Raw genomic sequence first — 17,870 nt, 5'->3', positions numbered from 1 at the left:
CACTGGATTAATTTAGGATATCTGGTCGGCATAGACCGAAGGGTATGTTTCTGTGCTCTGTGACTCTATTTTTAGATAGTCGGAATCTACTTCACAAGACTAGGACTAGGCCATTCACCCCTTTACAGTCAAGATTAGAGTTCACCTGGAAATGCAAAGCAGGCAGTAACCGAGGCGCAGGAAAATCGATGTTTCGGGCAGGAGCCCTTCATTAGGTAAAAACAATTACTGCAGATGCTGGAAACCAGATTTTGGATTAGTGGTGCTGGAAGAGCACAGCAGTTCAGGCAGCATCCGAGGAGCAGCAAAATCGACTTTTCAGGCAAAAGCCCTTCATCGGGGGCAGAGGGTTGGGGGTAGAGAGAGACTGGGGGGTACAGAGGGTGGTACAGAGAGACAGAGAGAATGAGTGGGCTTGATAGAGAGAATGGCCAGGGGGAGCTGGCATGGGGCAGGATGACACTAGGCACACGGATACACAAGATGGCCGTTGAGCCATCCGTTGGCCAACTTGACACACAAAAAGGCCCCCGGATCACAATAGGGAGGGAAACAGCAGAGCAGATACAGATACTGCCCGGGCCCACCACAATGGACTCGCAACCCAGTTGATTAGTTTAAGGCGGGTGGGGTAGAAAATACACATGAGTCATGAACACTGCCCGCCGAAGTGTCTGAGTCCAGCCAACAGCTTGATACAGACTCAATACGAAATGCTAATAGCCAGGGCTGCAGTAATCCCCCTTCTCAGGAAGAGCAATTAGCGCCCATTACTACAACAATGGATTTCAATGCAGACATTGAAATTGACAATGTCTGCATTGAAATTGACAATGTCTGCACTGAAGTTGAAAAGACTGTGCGGAAATTAACAGAGGTTGTGCTGGAACTGACAAAGACTGTATCGAAACTATAAAAGATTCTGCAATGATTACCATAAGCAAATCATATGAGGAGCATGGATAGGATAAATAGACAAAGTCTTTTCCCTGGGGTCGGGGAGTCCAGAGCTAGACGGCATAGGTTTAGGGTGAGAGGGGAACGATACAAAAGAGACCTAAGGGGCAACTTTTTCACGCAGTGGGTGGTGCGTGTATGGAATGAGCTGGTGGTAGAGGCTGGTACAATTACAACATTTAAGAGGCATTTGGAAGGGTATATGAATAGGAAGGGTTTGGAGGGATATGGGCCGGGTGCTGGCAGTTGGGACGAGATTGGGTTGGGATATCTGGTCGGCATGGACGGGTTGGACCGAAGGGTCTGTTTCCATGCTGTACATCTCTATGACTCTATGTTACAAAGACAATAATCTCATCACTGACCGATTGTATCACAAGATGCATAAAAGTTTCTTGACATGTGTTCCAGGTCGAGAGAAGACCCGCAGCTGACACTGTGTTGTTGGTGTCTTTCTCTCCCCGGAGCTCCGGTATTTCATTATGCAATAAACTCTGTCATTGAACCCCAATTCTGAGTCTGAGCCTACTGTTTTTCCCACAACAGGGGAGAGAGAATGGGCGAGGGTGGCAGATGGTGGGGGTGGGGTGGGAGGGAGAAAGAGAGAATGGGTGGTGGGGGACTGGAAGAATGGACATGGGATAGAGGGTGTGATGAGAAAGAATAGATGGGGGCACAGGGTGGGTAGGAGGATTGGAAAGGAGCAGAGGGTGTGGAGAAAAACAACAGGGGTGTAGAGGGTTGCGTGAGAGACAATGAACAGGGTGGTCGGAGTATAGAGGGAGAATAAACAAGATGCTGGGGATGGAGAGAGAATGCACAAGGGGAGCTGTGAGTGGTAGGGGGAATGGACGGGGGCGCAGTGAGTGGCAAAGATCAAAAAGGTTGATGAAAGTCAACACTTATCAGATTGTTTCTCGAACAGAAAAGCTTGCACTGGAGACTCCCAAAAGAGGGGTGTCTTGTATGTATTCCTTCAATTAGTTTTAAAATATTGTTTGTGTGTCTTAATTGTTAGGCCATACCAGGCACATAGAAAAATTGCTATGGTTGTTGTAGGTCAGTCATCTCAGTTCCAGGACATCTCCGCAGGAATTCATAGGGTAGTGTCCTAGGCTCAACCATCTTCATCAATGACCTTCCTCCATCATAAGGTCAGAGGTGGAAATATTCGCCAATAATTGCACAATGTTCAGCACTATTCACATCTCCTCACAAACTTCAGTTTGAAATGCAACACGATCTTAACAATATCTAATGGGCTGACGAGTGGGAAGTAACATTTATGCCATGCCAATGCCAAACAATGACTCATCCCCAAAAGAGATAATCTGACCACGGCCCGTGATATTCAATAGTGTTACTGTCACTAAGCACCCCACTATCAATATCCTTGGGGTTTACCATTGACCAGAAACTCAACTAGACTAACTACAGCCACAATGGCAACAAGAACAGGTTACAGGTGGCTCAGTGGTTAGCACTGCTGCCTCATAGCACCAGGGGCCCAGGTTCAATTGCTGCCTCGGGTAACTGTCTGTGTGGAGTTTGCACATTCTCCCCGTGTTTGTGTGGGTTTCCTCCGGCTACTCCGGTTTCCTCCCACAGTCCAAAGATGTGCAGGTTAGGTGAATTGGCCATGCTAAATTGCCCATAGTGTTGGGTGTATTCGTCAGGGGTAAATACAGGGTAGGGGAATGTGTGTGGGTGGGTTGCTCTTCGGAGGGTTGGTGTGGGTTTGTTGGGCTGAAGGGCCTGTTTCCATAATGTAGGTAATCTAATCAGGTCAGGAATACTGCGGCAAGTAACTCACCTCCTGACTCCCCAAAACCTGTCCATCTTCTACAAGGCACAAGTCAGCAGTGTAATGGAATACTCTCCCACCAGCTTGAATGGGTGCAGCTTCAACAGCATTCAAACAGCTTGATACCATCCAGTACAAAGTCGCCCGCTTGATTGGAACCATCTCCACATACATCCACTCCCTCTGGCCGACTGTTGAGAAGCAGTAGTGTGTCCGATCTACAAGATACACCACAGAAATTCACCAAAGATACTTAGAAAATACCTTCCACACCACAAAACACTTCCATTTGGAAGGACGAGGATAACATATACTTGGGAAAAGAACCTCTTGCAAGTACCCCTCCAAGCCACTCACCATCTTGACTTGGAAGCAACTTGTTGTTCCTTTAGTGTCGCTGGAGCTACATCCTGGAATTCCCTCCAGAAGGGCATTGTAGGTCACCGTATAGCATGTGGACCACAGCAGTTGAAGAAGGCAGGTCACCACCACCTTCTCAAGGGGAAATAAATGCTGGCCAGCCAGCAATGCTCATGCACCACGAATAACTTTTAATAAATGGTTGAAACAGAGAGTTGGAACCCGCAAGTTTAAAAAAAAATCGACGTTCAGGTGGGACAGATGTGGCTTTGATTCAGTCCTTATTTGGGGACAGATAAAGAGCGATGTGCTGAACACCTGTAGCGTTTCACTCAGTGTATCAATTTAAAATAGAATAAAGATTGTTTCACGACGTGTACGTTACCAACACATGGAAAAAGACGATTAAGAAGGCATGTGGCTCTCTTGATTTCATCTCTGTAATGGCCGTTGCAGCCCCCACAATCCCATGCGATCCAGAAACCGCTCTATCGGCCGTGAGCAATGTTCATGGTGCGCATGTGTGAGATGAGTGGAGCCCCACCCCTTATCGTTCTGATGGACGGGGAGACCAACCTTTGGGAATCCCTGGATGACCGGAAGGAGACTGGTCCTCCTGCCAATCAGAGCCCCCTATTGTCTGAATGCGGAAGTTGGATCAAGAGCGGCTGAAGTTGCTATTGCTCCTCTCTCTCTCTGAAAGAAGATTGAGCTTCACCCCAGACTGCAACTTCCTCTGTTTAACATCTGTGAGGACGGCTCTCTTCTTTTCTCACCCCCTTTTCCATTTCTTTTCTCATCCTTGGGTTTAGCTGTTGGTCTGTAGGAGCTGAGGGAAAAAGAAAGTCAATCGAGGGGAAGGGACAGATTCTGGAAAAGGTTGGTCTCGATCTGTGTCTATTAATGTTTGACAGGCTTTGTTTCCTGAGCTTGACACATTTACTTGTCTGGCAAAAAAGGGTAGCCCCTTGATCCATGCTGGGGATGGAAGTAGATTATGCCTTGGGTGACTTGCTTGTAGTAGTCCAATTTAGATATGTAATCATGACACAAAAACCTTGGGTTATTGACTGTTCATTCAGGAGCTCACGGGGAGAGCCAAGTCAACTTAATGGTCACAAGTCACTCCGACGAGAAAGAGAGAGTTGTGTGATTATATAGGTTACAAAACTTTAACAATTAGCAAACTAAGTCACTTTGCCCAGTGATTTAATGTCTTGGCAGTGTTGGTTAGTAGCTGATAAGTATATAATAGGTACTTGCAAAGAGAAGAATATTCCCATGCAAGGAAAGAATGTGTTTAACAGGTAGCAGTACAGCTGCAAGGCCGACTGTCTCTGATGAGCCTCGAAAAGACAATCTTAGCCTGGAAACAAGCTTGAGCAAGCAGGCACTAAGCTGAGCTTGAAAATGGTTCTAGGTTTTTAATATGTGACAAAATGGCTGACCAGAATGTAATAATTCTCCCACAATTCCTTCCTTCCTTTTCACCAAATCAGGAGGGCAGTTCAGAGGAACTGGCAAAAGGAGGGATGTAGCGGACCCAATGGTGTGTATTGGTGGTGGGGGTTTAGAGTCGCCTCGGTAACTGTCATAGTCAGGGTCACCAGGATCGAGAGAGTCCGAGTCAGTGAAACCATCCATTGGTGGGGGAATGTCAGAAAAGGGAAGCAGCACAAGTTGGAAAGATGCTGGGATACTCAGCATCAGAAGACAGCTGAAATGGGCACAGCACTGTTTCTGGAAAATAATGCTAAGTGCTCGCAGAACAAAACCTGCAACGAGAAGCGCAAGACCCTGGAGGAGGGCAGAAGCCCAAGAGCCAAGCAGCCACCCATCCATGTCCAAAGGTCCCAACGGGGAGTAGTGTCATGGAGGGAGGAGGCTGCCTTGTGAATGTGGGCGGCCATGATAGTAATGTTCTCACTGGAGTCAGGGATGTAGGCACAGCAGTCAGAGCTGATAAGGGTACAAGTGCCTCCTTTCTCGGCTAACAGGTAGTCGAGGGCAATGTGATTTTGGAGAGTAATGGTGCAGACAGTGACCATCCCTGCATTGAGCAGGTCAAAGGCTGAAGATGTGGCATTGGCAATCTCTTCCAGAGTGGTAACAATTCGCCGAACCTCAACCACCTTATAGAGGTTTACAAAATTATGAAGGGCAGGGAGAGGATAAATAGACAAAGTCTTTTCCCTGGGATGAGGGAGTCCAGAACTAGAGGGCATAGGTTTAGAATGAGAGGGGAAAGATATAAAAGAGACCTAAGGGGCAACTTTTTCACGCATAAGGTGGTACATGTATGGAATGAGCTGCCAGAGGATGTGATGGAGGCTGGTACAATTACAACATTTAAGAGGCATTTGGATGGGTATTTGAATAGGAAGGGTTTGGAGGGATATGGGCCGGGTGCTGGCAGGTGGGACTAGATTGGGTTGGGATATCTGGTCGGCATGGACGGGTTGGACCGAAGGGTCTGTTTCCATGCTGTACATCTCTATGTCTCAAGGTAGAGGGTAGCATAGGGAGGGGAGAAGGTAGTGAAAAGGTGCTGAAAAGTTGTGAGCGCTCTCTTGATGTGTGGTTTCGAATTCTCAAAAGGCAAAGTGTGGGAGTGTTAAAGGAAAGAGACATCATAACCTAAATACCAGCTGCCAGTCCAGGAGGTAGGCAGCCAGGGGTAGGCCATATGACCACAAAAGAAATCAGTGCCCTTGAAGGGCAACAGATTATTGCATTGGGCTCCAGTCCAAAACGTGGGAAACGAGGAATTGATGGCGGTCTTGTTGGGAACCCTGAGGTTAGATATGCTCCTGTCCACAATGGACCGGTAAGCAGTTGAAGTAATGAGCAGGGAGTGCAGACACTTACTGAAACCAGCCTGCCATCCTGAGGGACGCTTGCTCTTGATCCTAGCGTTGGAGTCATGTGTGAGAGATTGGTGAGGATAGGGGAGGGGGGTGTACGGGATGATTGTATTGAGGCGGGATCCAACATTTAAATGTGTCCATCTTATATCCGCTAATCACCAGCTTTATCTCTGGAAGTGTTTGGACGCCCACCAACTTAAGGAAACCAGGGGTGTGTGAAAAGTTGTGACAGCAGCAGAACGACCCTGATGCAGCCCCCATTCAGCAGGGTCAGATTCATTAAAAGGTATGGATCTCGGGGGATCCCTCCCTTGGAGTGGATGGGAATATGGGCACAAACCCAGCAGCTAGAGCGATTGTCATTTTCTGCATAAAGGTATGTCCTGTAAAGAAAAGTATTAGACTGTAATTCCCATTTACTACAGGTTATCAGGCTAACCGTTGTGTCCCAATCAAACATAGTTAGTGAAAGAAAGATAAGGAAGAGTGCAGTGAAAGGCAGAACGAGCAGGCTGAGCCATTCATGGATGAAGGCTGAAGATGTCTCTCTGACAGGGTCTTCTGGTGTTTCTGCAGGGGGTGACGCTCTTTTCCATTGCGTCCTGTGCATCCATGCGGCCTCCCCTTGACCGTGACTGCTGAATGGGTTACCAGCAGGACTAGGAATGGGCCTTTCCATCTTGGCTCCAATATCCCCCGGCCCTAACTCTTAGGCTTGGCGTACCCGTGACTGTAAACTTTGAAGAGTTTTGGTTAACTGATGCAAATATTTCCCACTTGTCCACCACTACAGTGTCAGCTGTTTCAGTCATTGAGATGGTTTTGATTCATCTACTAAATACATCTACTCTTACTAGATAATATTCATAACAATACGTGAGATGATTCTATGAAAGCAAGTTATAGACAAGTAAAAAGGCCGAACAGGTAAGGAGGTGGTTAACAAACAAACACAGGGCATCCCTCTTAGAGCATGCATCTTGTTTGTTTACAAATTAAACACGATTCAGCTCTTTTCCTCACTGCATTCTGAACATCTGGGTGCCTCCATGTTTGTAACAGAGTATTAACCATTCCCTCCCTGCCCAAGTGTACACAATTATGCTCATAATCAACTGAAAAAGGCAGCAGCAAAGAATGAACACAAAGCAATCCAGCAGGGGCCACCCACATCTCGGTTTGAGTATTGAGGGAGAACCCTATTTGAGGCTATAGTTTGTGCTGTTCAGCAGGGGGCCTCCCCTGTGATTTCAGTGCCATAGCCAGGCCTGGAGTACCTGTCCCCATATTGTCTCTATCCGGTTTTGCTGGGGACCCAATGGGACCAGAAGTTTGGGGTGTAAGGCTGCCTGCTTGGCAGCAGCATCTATCTGCTCATTCCTTTGGAGACTGTATCCATTGCCTCAGCATGAGCCGAACATCTTGATAATTGCCAGATTGATTGGACAAAATGGCATTACTATTAGTCTTCCCTCGGGGGTTAAAAGCCCTTTATGTTCCGACAAGGATCCGTAATCATGGGTCACACCAAAAGCACACTGAGAGTTGAAGATCTGAACCCCTGGGAGGGCTCTCTCAGTTCTGCAATCGGTCAAATGAACATGAGGAGTATGGTCTGCTTCAGCAAGGTTTCATACTTTAAGTTGTAACGGCCGGGCAAAGATTTGTCCAGCAACACAGACGTTGAAAGTTTTTGTGTTCCTTGGAGAAAATGCGTGATTAACTTGGAACCAAAAGCAATTTCAAATGTTTCTTCAGAGACAGTACAGCCTTAATTACAGAGTAAATCCAATAAAATGTAATAAAATTACATAATGGACCACAGGCCAATGATGTTTCCTCGGAAACAATGTTGTTTCACATGCATTATCTCCTCATACTTGTGCTTCAAGGTTAGCTAGGATGGTCAGTAATATCCTTTCGAGCTTAATTAGATCCATACGATGAAGAAGGCATTGTTTGGTTAATCTGTAATTCAGTTAGCTCAGGAATGCAGTTTTTAGCCATTTTAAACACACTGTTAATTTGCAGTCTGAAGCCATTTTGTCACTTTAATTTATATTGAGATGCCATTTTGTGGTTCATAAAAGCTTACACACACTTGTTGCTCCTGACAACAGCCTAAATCCAGATTTTAGATCCTCATCTGGTGTGGACCTACTCCATCACTCGAAAGAAAACTAGATTTACAATTTAAGGCCATACATGCTATTCTACTAAGTTACTCCAGTTTTTTTTTTGTTTAAAAATGTGAAAACTTTGCAAACAGTTCTTCCAGTTAATCACTGGATATTCAGATTTCTCTTCAAAATTAAAGGTCATTCCAAAACTGGGTGCCATTGTGGGATTTTGAATCTGTAGTGTGTGCATGGTAAAGTTTTAATGAACAATACTTCAACGTGAATGTTATCGTGTTAAGTATTAAGACTTTCTGGAGAGGAAAGATTTGCCCTTGTGTGTTTTGCATCACTTAACCAAGGTCAGTTCAATAGAATAAGCAGACAGGTTGATGCTAGAGTTGAGAGCTGGGGCAAAACATCAGAAATAATACAGGCAGGAGCACAGCAATCAGGGTAAGAAAGTTAGCAAAAAATATAAAAACAGGTAGGAAAGTTTCATTAGCTTTTTTAAAAAAAGTTAACAAATTAAGTGTTAGTTTTGCAGAAAATGAGTCTGGAGATTCAATAACAGAGGCTAAAGAGATGGCAGATGATTTGAAAAGAGCTTGAATCTGCCTTCACTAGAGACATACAAGTAACACACTAGAACTAGCTGTAAATCAGGAATTGAAAGGGAAGGAGGACCTGAAGAAAATTACAATTACCAGGGAAGTAATACTGAGTAAACTGTGGAACTATGAGTTGACAAGTCCTGGGTATCTGAAGGATTTCATCCAAGACTCTTAAAGAAAACCTAACTAGTGAAATAGTTAATGCATTGGTTTTAATTGTCCAAACCTCATTGGTCTCAGGGAAGGTTTCTTAAAATTGGTAAACTCTTTTCTTCATAAAGGGAGACAGAGAACAGGAAACTTCGGACCGTTTACCTTAACATATGTCATAGAGAAAATGTTCAAAGCTATTATTAAAGATGTTATGACAGGGCACTTGTATAAGTTCAAGGTAATCAGGCAGCGTTAATGTGTTTTTGTCAATGGGAAATAATGTTATAGAGGCATAGAGATGTACAGCATGGAAACAGACCCTTCGGTCCAACCTGTCCAACCCGACCAGATATCCCAACCCAATCCAGTCCCACCTGCCAGCACCCGTCCCATATCCCTACAAACCCTTCCTATTCATATACCCATCCAAATGCCTCTTAAATGTTGCAATTGTACCAACCTCCACCGCATCCTCTGGCAGCTCATTCCATACACGTACCACTCTCTGCGTGAAAAAGTCATCCCTTAGGTCTCTTTTATATCTTTCCCCTCTACCCTAAACCTATGCCCTCTAGTTCTGGACTGCCCGACCCCAGGGAAAAGACTTTGCCTATTTGTCCTATCCATGCCCCTCATAATTTGTAAATCTCTAATAAGGTCACCCCTCAGCCTCCAACGCTCCAGGGAAAACAGCCCCAGCCTGTTCAGCCTCTCCCTGTAGCTCAGATCCTCCAACCCTGGCAACATCCTTGTCAATCTTTTCTGAACCCTTTCAAGTTTCACAACATCTTTCTGATAGGAAGGAGACCAGAATTGCACGCAATATTCCAACAGTGGCCTAACCAACGTCCTGTACAGCCGCAACATGACCTCTCAACTCCTGTACTCAATACTCTGACCAATAAAGGAAAGCATACCAAGCGCCTTGTTCACCATCCTATCTACCTGCAACTCCACATGCAAGGAGCTATGCATCTGCACTCCAAGGTCTCTTGGTTCAGCAACGCTCACTAGGACCTTACCAATAAGTGCATAAGTCCTGCTAAGATTTGCTTTCCCAAATTGCAGCACCTCGCATTTATCTGAATTAAACTCCATCTGCCACTTCTCAGCCCATTGGCCCATCTGGTCAAGATCCTGTTGTAATCTGAGGTAACCCTCTTCGCTGTTCACTACACCTCCAATTTTGGTGTCATCTGCAAACTTACTAACTGGACCTCTTATGCTCACATCCAAATCATTTATGTAAATGACAAAAAGTAGAGGGCCCAGCACCGATCCTTATGGCACTCCAATGGTCACAGGCCTCCAGTCTGAAAAACAACCCTCCTCCACCACCCTCTATCTTCTACCTTTGAGCCAATTCTGTATCCAAATGGCTAGTTCTCCCTGTATTCCATGAGATCTAACCTTGCTAATCAGTCTCCCATGGGGAACCTTGTCAAACACTTTACTGAAGTCCATATAGATCACATCTACTGCTCTGCCCTCATCAATCATCTTTGTTACTTCATCAGAAAACTCAAACAAGTTTGTGAGACACGATTTCCCATGCACAAAGCCATGTTGACTATCCCGAATCGGTCCTTGCCTTTCCAAATACATGTACATCCTGTCCCTCAGGATTCCCTCCAACAACTTGCCCACCACCGAGGTCAGGCTCACTGGTCTCTCGTTCCCTGGCTTGTCCTTACCATCCTTCTTTAACAGTGGCATCACATTTGCCAACCTCCAGTCTTCCGGCACCTCACCTGTGACTATCGATGATACAAATATCTCAGCAAGAGGCCCAGCAATCACTTCTCTAGATTCCCACAGAGTTCTCGGGTACACCTGATCAGGTCCTGGGGATTTATTCATCTTTAACCATTTCAAGGCATCCAGCACTTCCTCCTCTGTAATCTGGACATTTTGCAAGATGTCACCATCTATTTCCTTACAGTCTATATCTTCCATATCCTTTTCCACAGTAAATACTGATTGTAATAACTTTTTTGAAGAACGGCCTCTCCGCACTGCGACTGAGCTGATGAATCTCCAGTGCCCACAGGGAATGGAATCCCTTCCCTCAGTCCCCACATTTCCACAACTTCTCCGCAGTTCTGGTGACTTTTTGGCTCTGTGTTTCCGATGAACAATTGAAAGTGTGATCACACTCAGGAAACGTGTACAGTCACTCCCTCCTGCGAATAGTGTAATGTTTCTTTAGTCTGTGTAACTGGTTATAGCTCCTTCCCACAGTCAGCTCACTGGGGCACACTCTCTCAACAAGGGGAAAAAAACATATAAAAGTTGAGCAACGAGACAAAATGCAAAAGCAATGAAATGTCGAACCACATGGGGAAAATAATTGTGGCTCTGCCTTTTTTTTCGTTTTAGCGTTTGGATACTTAAAATCTGTCAATAACACCATCACCCGCGTAGAGCATACCGCGCATGTTTGCAGGTGTCAGCAAAGAAGTACGCATGTCCACCAGTGTCAGCAAAACACTGGACATGCTCATTGCTGTCCACAGAAAAAAAGCGCGAGAACTTTTCTTGATGGACCAATAGAGAGCCCTGGAGGACCGGAAGGAGTCTGGTCCTCCTGCCAATCAGAGCCACCCCATCGTCTGAATGCGCACGTTGGACCATGAGCTTCTCCTGCTCCTGTCTGTGAATGAAGATTAAGCTTCACCCAGACTGTAAATTCTTTCCTCTGTCCAACTTCTGTGAGTACGTCACTCTGTTTTCTCACCCCTTTTGCCATTTCTTTTTCATTATGTCGTGCAATTGTTGACTTGCAGCAATCGAAAGAAAAGGGAGTGAATCCGGGAGGGACAGACTATGGAAACGTTGGTGCAGATGTGTCTCAATTGGCAAAATAGACAGGCAGGAGGCTGGAAGAACAGAACGAACCAGGCAGCTTCAGGAGATGGAGAAGTTGACGTTTCGGGTGTAACCCTTCTTCGGGACTGGGGACGGGTGTAGGGGGAGATGCAGATAAAGGGGGTGCAAAGGGCAGGGGGGGTGAAGTGGGGATATGTGAAGACAGGCTGAGGGTACGATCTGGTTGGTCAATAGGAAGAAGGAATCTGGTGTGTGGCAGGGAGGAGTGGAAATGAAGCGTTGGTGCTGAGAAGCGAGGTTATTTGAAACTGGATAACTCATTATTGAGTCCTCTGGGCTGTAGGCTGTCCAGGCGGAAGGTGAGGTGGTGTTCTGTTAATTTGTGGTTTGTTTCGTTGTGACAATGGAGGTGGCAAAGATGGTCACGTCAGAAAGGGAGTGGGAAGGGGAATTAAAATAGGTGGTGACAGGGAAGTTCGGTCAGCCTCTGTGGACCTAGCTGCAATGCTCCCCAAGTTTATGCTCGGTCTACCCAATGTAGAGAAGACCACAATTGGCAAACATGTGGCAAATGTGCTACCACATTGTGAAGTTATAGCCTTTGCTGTGGTAAAAAAAGCAGAAAGAAGGTGTATTTTTTAAATAGTGATACATTGGGATGTGGAGAAAGTGAGAATTGCAGATACTGGAGATCAGTGTCAAAACGTGTGGCCCTGGAAACTCTCAGTCGGTCAAACAGCATCCAAGGAGCAGGAGAGTCGATGTTTCAGGCACGGGCCCTTCATCAGGAATGAGAAAATGAGTTCAAAAATGCGGCTGTCTTCCTGTAGTTAGGGGCTCATTGAATATATTCAAGGCTGAGTTCATCTGATATTTGAACAACAAAGAAGTGGAAGTTTATGGGGGAAGGCATGATTTTTTAAAACCAGTATAGAACACTTACAGAATCACACAGCACAGAAACAGACCCTCCAGTCCAACTGGTCCATGCTGACTATATTCACAAACCTAACAAGTCCTGCCTGCCAGTGTTTGGCCCATGTCCCCCTCAACCTTGCCTGTTCATGTACTTATCCAAATGTCTTTTCAGTCAATCAAAAGCCTACCCACAATCTCCCAGCCTGTCAACCATCCAGACACATAGTGTAGCCATAGCAGGAAATCAAAGAAGAAAAATGAAACAAAATTAGAATAAAATAAATGCTTAATGTTTGTTCATTAGGAAGTAAACCAGAAATAGAGGTCTCCCAGGATTCTGATGTCCCCTACATGAGGAATTCTGTCTCCCTTAGATGTAACTGTTAGGGCAAAGTATCTCGTGTGCCAAATCATTTAAAGCAAAGTAGTCAGGAGAGGAGACTTTGAGCAATTAACTAGCTTTATTCATTGCCGTGGGGAAGACCCATTTGGAATACGTTGCACTTTGTGTTGAACAATGAAATACAGAATGTTACAAGTTTTATGGTAAAACACAAGCCTACTGTCCATTCATTCTGCAACGGAGGGGCAGTTGTAAGGTTCACATTTCTTAATGTCTGCATGTAAGGTTCACATTTCTTAATGTCTGCAAAACTGAATGTTACCTTCTACTGCAGGTTTAGCTCGGCTCGAATTACCGATAAGGAACAGAGAGAAACAATCCATCATTCTATGAAGCAGCACAGTCTAATGGTCTGAGGAGCAGAGACAGCCTGCAGCTGCAAGGTCAGGCTATCAAAACAGAATTCCTTAGCTAGGGCTCAGACAGCATTATGTTAACAGGCTACATTTTACTGCTAACATTGCTTTGTGACAAAATGACTTCCACGCAGTTTTGTGTCAATTTTGGTCAAATTCTCCCACAATCCCTCTTTTTTATTAAAAAGAAGAGATTGGGGGTGTCAGCAATAGGGGAATTATACCCAGAGCCAGGGGGATTGTCAGGGGGTGGTGGTTGGAGATCAGACAGATAGTCCTCTGGTTCAGTAAGGACAGGGGCAGAAGGCTCCAGGGGTTGGGAGTCATCATCAGGAAGGGGAAATCTCGGCATCTGAGAGATCGCTGGAGAGGAGGGCCACAACAGTGAACTGAGCCGTCAACAGGATTGTCTGCGGAGTGACGTTGATTTTCAGTCGAGCAGTTCCAAAGGCAGGGGAAAAGAAAGCTGCAAGTCTGTCAAATTCGAAAAGGGCTCGCTTGGTGCGAGTTTGGGATAGATGGGGATATGGGCACATACACAGCAGCTAGAGTGGTTGACCTTCTGTGTAGAAAGAAAAATATTAAACTGTAATTCCCGTTTACTGGAGGTTATCAGGTCCAATCAAACGTAGTTCATGAAAGAAAGGTAAGAAAGAGTGCAGTGAAAGGCAGAGTGATCAGGCTGAGCCATTCACGGATGAAGGCTGAAGATGTGTCTCTGACGGGGTCTTCTGTGTTCCTCCAGGAGGTGGCGCTCTTTTGCATTTTGTTGTGTGTGTCCATGCGGCCTCCCTTGACCTTGACTGCTGAATGGGTGACCAGCAGGACTAGGAATGGGCCTTTCCATCTCGGCTCCAATATGCCCGGTCCTAATGCTGAGGCTTGGCGTACCTGTGAATGCAAACTTTGAAGAGTTTTGGTTAACTGATGCAAATATTTCGCATTTGTCCAACACTAGAGTGGCAGCTGTTTCAATCATTGGGATGGTTTTGATTCATCTACTAAATACATCTACTCTTATTAGACAATATTCATAACAACATACGCAACGTAATTCTATAAGAGCAAGTTGTAGACAGGTAAAAAGGCCCACTAGGCAAGGAAGTGGTTAACAAATTCAGGGCAGCCCTCTTACAGCATGCATATTGTTTATTTACAAATTAAACACTCTTCAGCTCTTTTCCTCACTGCTTTCTGAAATTCTGGGTGCCACCAAGTTTGTAACAGAGTATTACCCATTCCCTCCTTGCCCAAGTGTGTACAATATTGCTTATAATCAAATGGAATAGGCAGCAGCAAAGAAGGAACACAAACCAGTCCATCAGGGGTCACCCACATTTTGGTTTGGGTGTGGAGGGAGTACTCTATTTGAGACCATAGTTTGTGCTCTTCTTCAGGGGCGCCCCCTGTGATTTCAGCACCATACCCAGGCCAATGTGCATTCAAACCAGATTACAAAGTGTTAACCTTTATGCAACCTGGAGGGTGTCGGCACGGAGTTGAAAAATGTGGTGCTGGAAAAACACAGCAGGCCAGGAGCAGGAGAATTGACGTTTTGGGCATAAGCCCTTCTTCAGGCCCGAAACGTCGATTCTCCTGCTCCTGGGATGCTGCCCGGCCTGCTGTGTTTTTCCAGCACCACATTTTTCAACTCTGGTCTCCAGCATCTGCAGTCTTCACTTTCTCCTCGGTGTCGGCACTGAGTCAGTCTCTCCCTGTCTGTCTCTCTCTATGCCTGCCGATGCGCCTCTCTTTTTGTGCTTGTCTGCGTCTCTCTCTCTCTCTCTCTGCCTGCGCCCCTCTTTCTCTCCCTGCCTGCGCATCTCTCTCTCTCTGCCTGCCTGTTCCTCTCTCTCTGCCTACATGCCTCTCTCTGCAATATTTTCCAACTTTCTTCGAATCTCAGTTTGTCAGTTTTTGTTTATTCCTTCCTTCCAAGGGTAATGAGACACTCATTCCAGAACAGTCCAAGTTCGGGAGTTGAGCCTCATAAATCCTGGCTGTGACACACCAAGTGTGCAAACTCTAAATACCTGTCAGCTGTTCCATTTGCAAATCGAAACTGTTTTCAAGGCAAGTTGTTAGTGTCTCTGCATTAGTCCACAACCCAGGGGAAATACAACAGAGTCTTTAATAGTTGCCCACTGCATCCTGTATGCCAAATGTATTCAAGTCTGGATGTCCTGAAGCAAGCAATTAAACTTATTGCAGAATTTTACAAGCCAATTAAAACTAATTTTGGGCACTTGAATGGATCGGCGGTATTTTGAAGCCTGCTGCAGAGCTCAGTGTGGGTCCAGGTCTTATCAAAGAGGGTTTCACCAGCCATAACCCTAGGGCAAGCAAATTCTTTATTACTAATTTTTTTAAGCATAAGCTGCTCTCAACAGCATTACATCAGGACACTCTCACTAGTATCTTGTGGCTGAGTAGCGAGAATTGTATCACCATTTTTGTCCCTGGCCAGCTTTCCTTTTTATTTGGACACAACAAAGCAGCAACCACCCTCTATATTTCATCTCTCAAAGGATATCAGCCGGTGACCTGGCAGGACCAGGGTATCTCCTGCCTGACTCGCCAACTGTGGGGGATGGAAATAAAGTCCCATGCAAAGAAAGAATTTGTTTATCAGGAAGCAGTACAGCTGCAAGGCCAACCGTCTCTCCTGAGCCTGGAAAACATAAGCTTTAGCAAGCAGGCACTAAGATGAGATTCCAAATGGTTTCCAGGCTTTAATATGTGACAAAATGGCTGACCCAAATCTAGCAATTCTCCCACATCATCGCAAGGAATAAAACAATGAAAATGCAACAAAATTAGAAATAAATAGACAATCGAGCGTAATGTTTGTTCATTAGGAAGTAAACAAGAAATAGGGGTCTCCCAGGATTCTTATCATGCTCTACTTGAAGAATTCTCTCTCTCTGACATCTGACTATTAGTACTCAGCTAAGATTTACTGCAATATTTACACCAATAGAAATAAAGCATCTGTTATCAAATAGACATAAAGGCATACAACACTCATGTAGACTTTTCTGTCTCTCATGCACATACGCGCACACATAAGTCCATGGGAGTAAATGTGTATTTGCAGAATTATATTTGCAGAGTTTCAAATCACACACACCATGTTATTGTCCAACAGGTTTAATTGGAAGCACTAGCTTTCAGAGTGCAGCTCCTTCATCAGGTGTTTATGGAGTATAAGATTGTAAGACACAGAATTTATAGCAACAGTTTACAGTGTGATGTAACTGAAATTATACATTGAATAAGACCTGGATTTGTTAAGTCTCTCATCTGTTAGAATGACCATGTTGGTTTCAGTTCTTTTATATGTAAATCACAATGTTTTTTAAAAGTTAAATTCTCAGGTGAACTTTAGCAATTGGTGTCGTGTCAGCCCCGATAATGTATTGAAGGTGTGAGCTCCCCTGTGTGAGACTGTCTGTGCCACAATGGTTAAACTGATTTACAGAATCTTACATGGATTCATGCAGTTTTGAGTAAAGGTGTAATTCTGCAAGTACAAATTCACCCAACAAACATGTGCGTGTGTGGGGAGGTATATTTGCAGATACATTCCATTTTGTTTAAAAAATGCACAATCTGCAGACAGTCCAATACATGTAATAGTTTGTAAATTCCACTTTGGAATTAGAACCAGTCTGACTCAAGATTGGGAGACAGACAGACTCTGACCTCACACCTTTAATGCATTGTCTGAGCTGAGATGTCACCTTTTGCTATAAAACCTTGTTATCTCGAGAAGGTGACATACAAGAAGTTCTGGGGTTTACATTGTAATGATACCTGCAACCCATTCTAAAAGGTGAAAGACTTAACAATCCAGGTTTGTTCAATATACCATTTCAGTGGCAGGATGCCTTAATGTTTTGCTATAAATTCCATGTTTTGTGATCTTATTCTCCACAACCACTCCAAACGTTACTGCTTCCAAAGAAGCCTGTTGGATTACAGCCTGGAGTTCAGGTTTAAACTTTGTCCAGATTAAAGTGGATTGGCCATGCTAAATTACCCATTGTGCCCAGGGAGTGCAGGTTAGGGTGAGTTGGCTATGCTAAATTATGCATAATGTCCAGCGATATGCAGCTAAGGTGCATTACTCAGGGTTAAATGTAGAGCAGTGGGGTTAGGGGAATGGATGTGGGTGCGTTACCCTTGGGAGGGTCGGTGTGGACTCGTCGGACCGAGTGGCCTGCTTTCCACACTATGGGGATTCTCTGAAGTTTATTTATCTCAAGAGGGTTGGAATATAAAAGAAGCGATGTGCTCCTGAGCCTTTATAAAGCTCTGGTTAGGCCCCATTTGGAGTCCTGTGTCCAGTTTTGGTCCCCACACCTCAGGAAGGACAAAATGGCACTGGAGCGTGTCCAGCCGAGATTCACACGGATGATCCCTGGAATGGCAGGTCTAACATATGAGGAACGGCTGAGGATCCTGGGATTGTATTCATTGGAGTTTAGAA

The 17,870-nt window shown here is 45.1% G+C and overlaps 1 protein-coding gene across 1 annotated transcript in view; it reads right to left on the bottom strand.

The window, feature by feature from the left end:
* LOC148144086 (uncharacterized) overlaps positions 1-17,870 on the bottom strand; it is a 56,784-nt gene that overhangs the window by 26,258 nt on the left and 12,656 nt on the right. The gene's annotated exons all lie outside the window — the stretch shown is intronic.

The sequence above is a fragment of the Chiloscyllium plagiosum genome, unplaced genomic scaffold (genome assembly GCF_037043375.1).
Source record: "Chiloscyllium plagiosum isolate Xiang-an unplaced genomic scaffold, Cpla_swu_hap1 HiC_scaffold_27, whole genome shotgun sequence".
Classification (NCBI taxonomy): domain Eukaryota; kingdom Metazoa; phylum Chordata; class Chondrichthyes; order Orectolobiformes; family Hemiscylliidae; genus Chiloscyllium; species Chiloscyllium plagiosum.
This window is presented reverse-complemented; position numbering and strand designations above follow the sequence as displayed.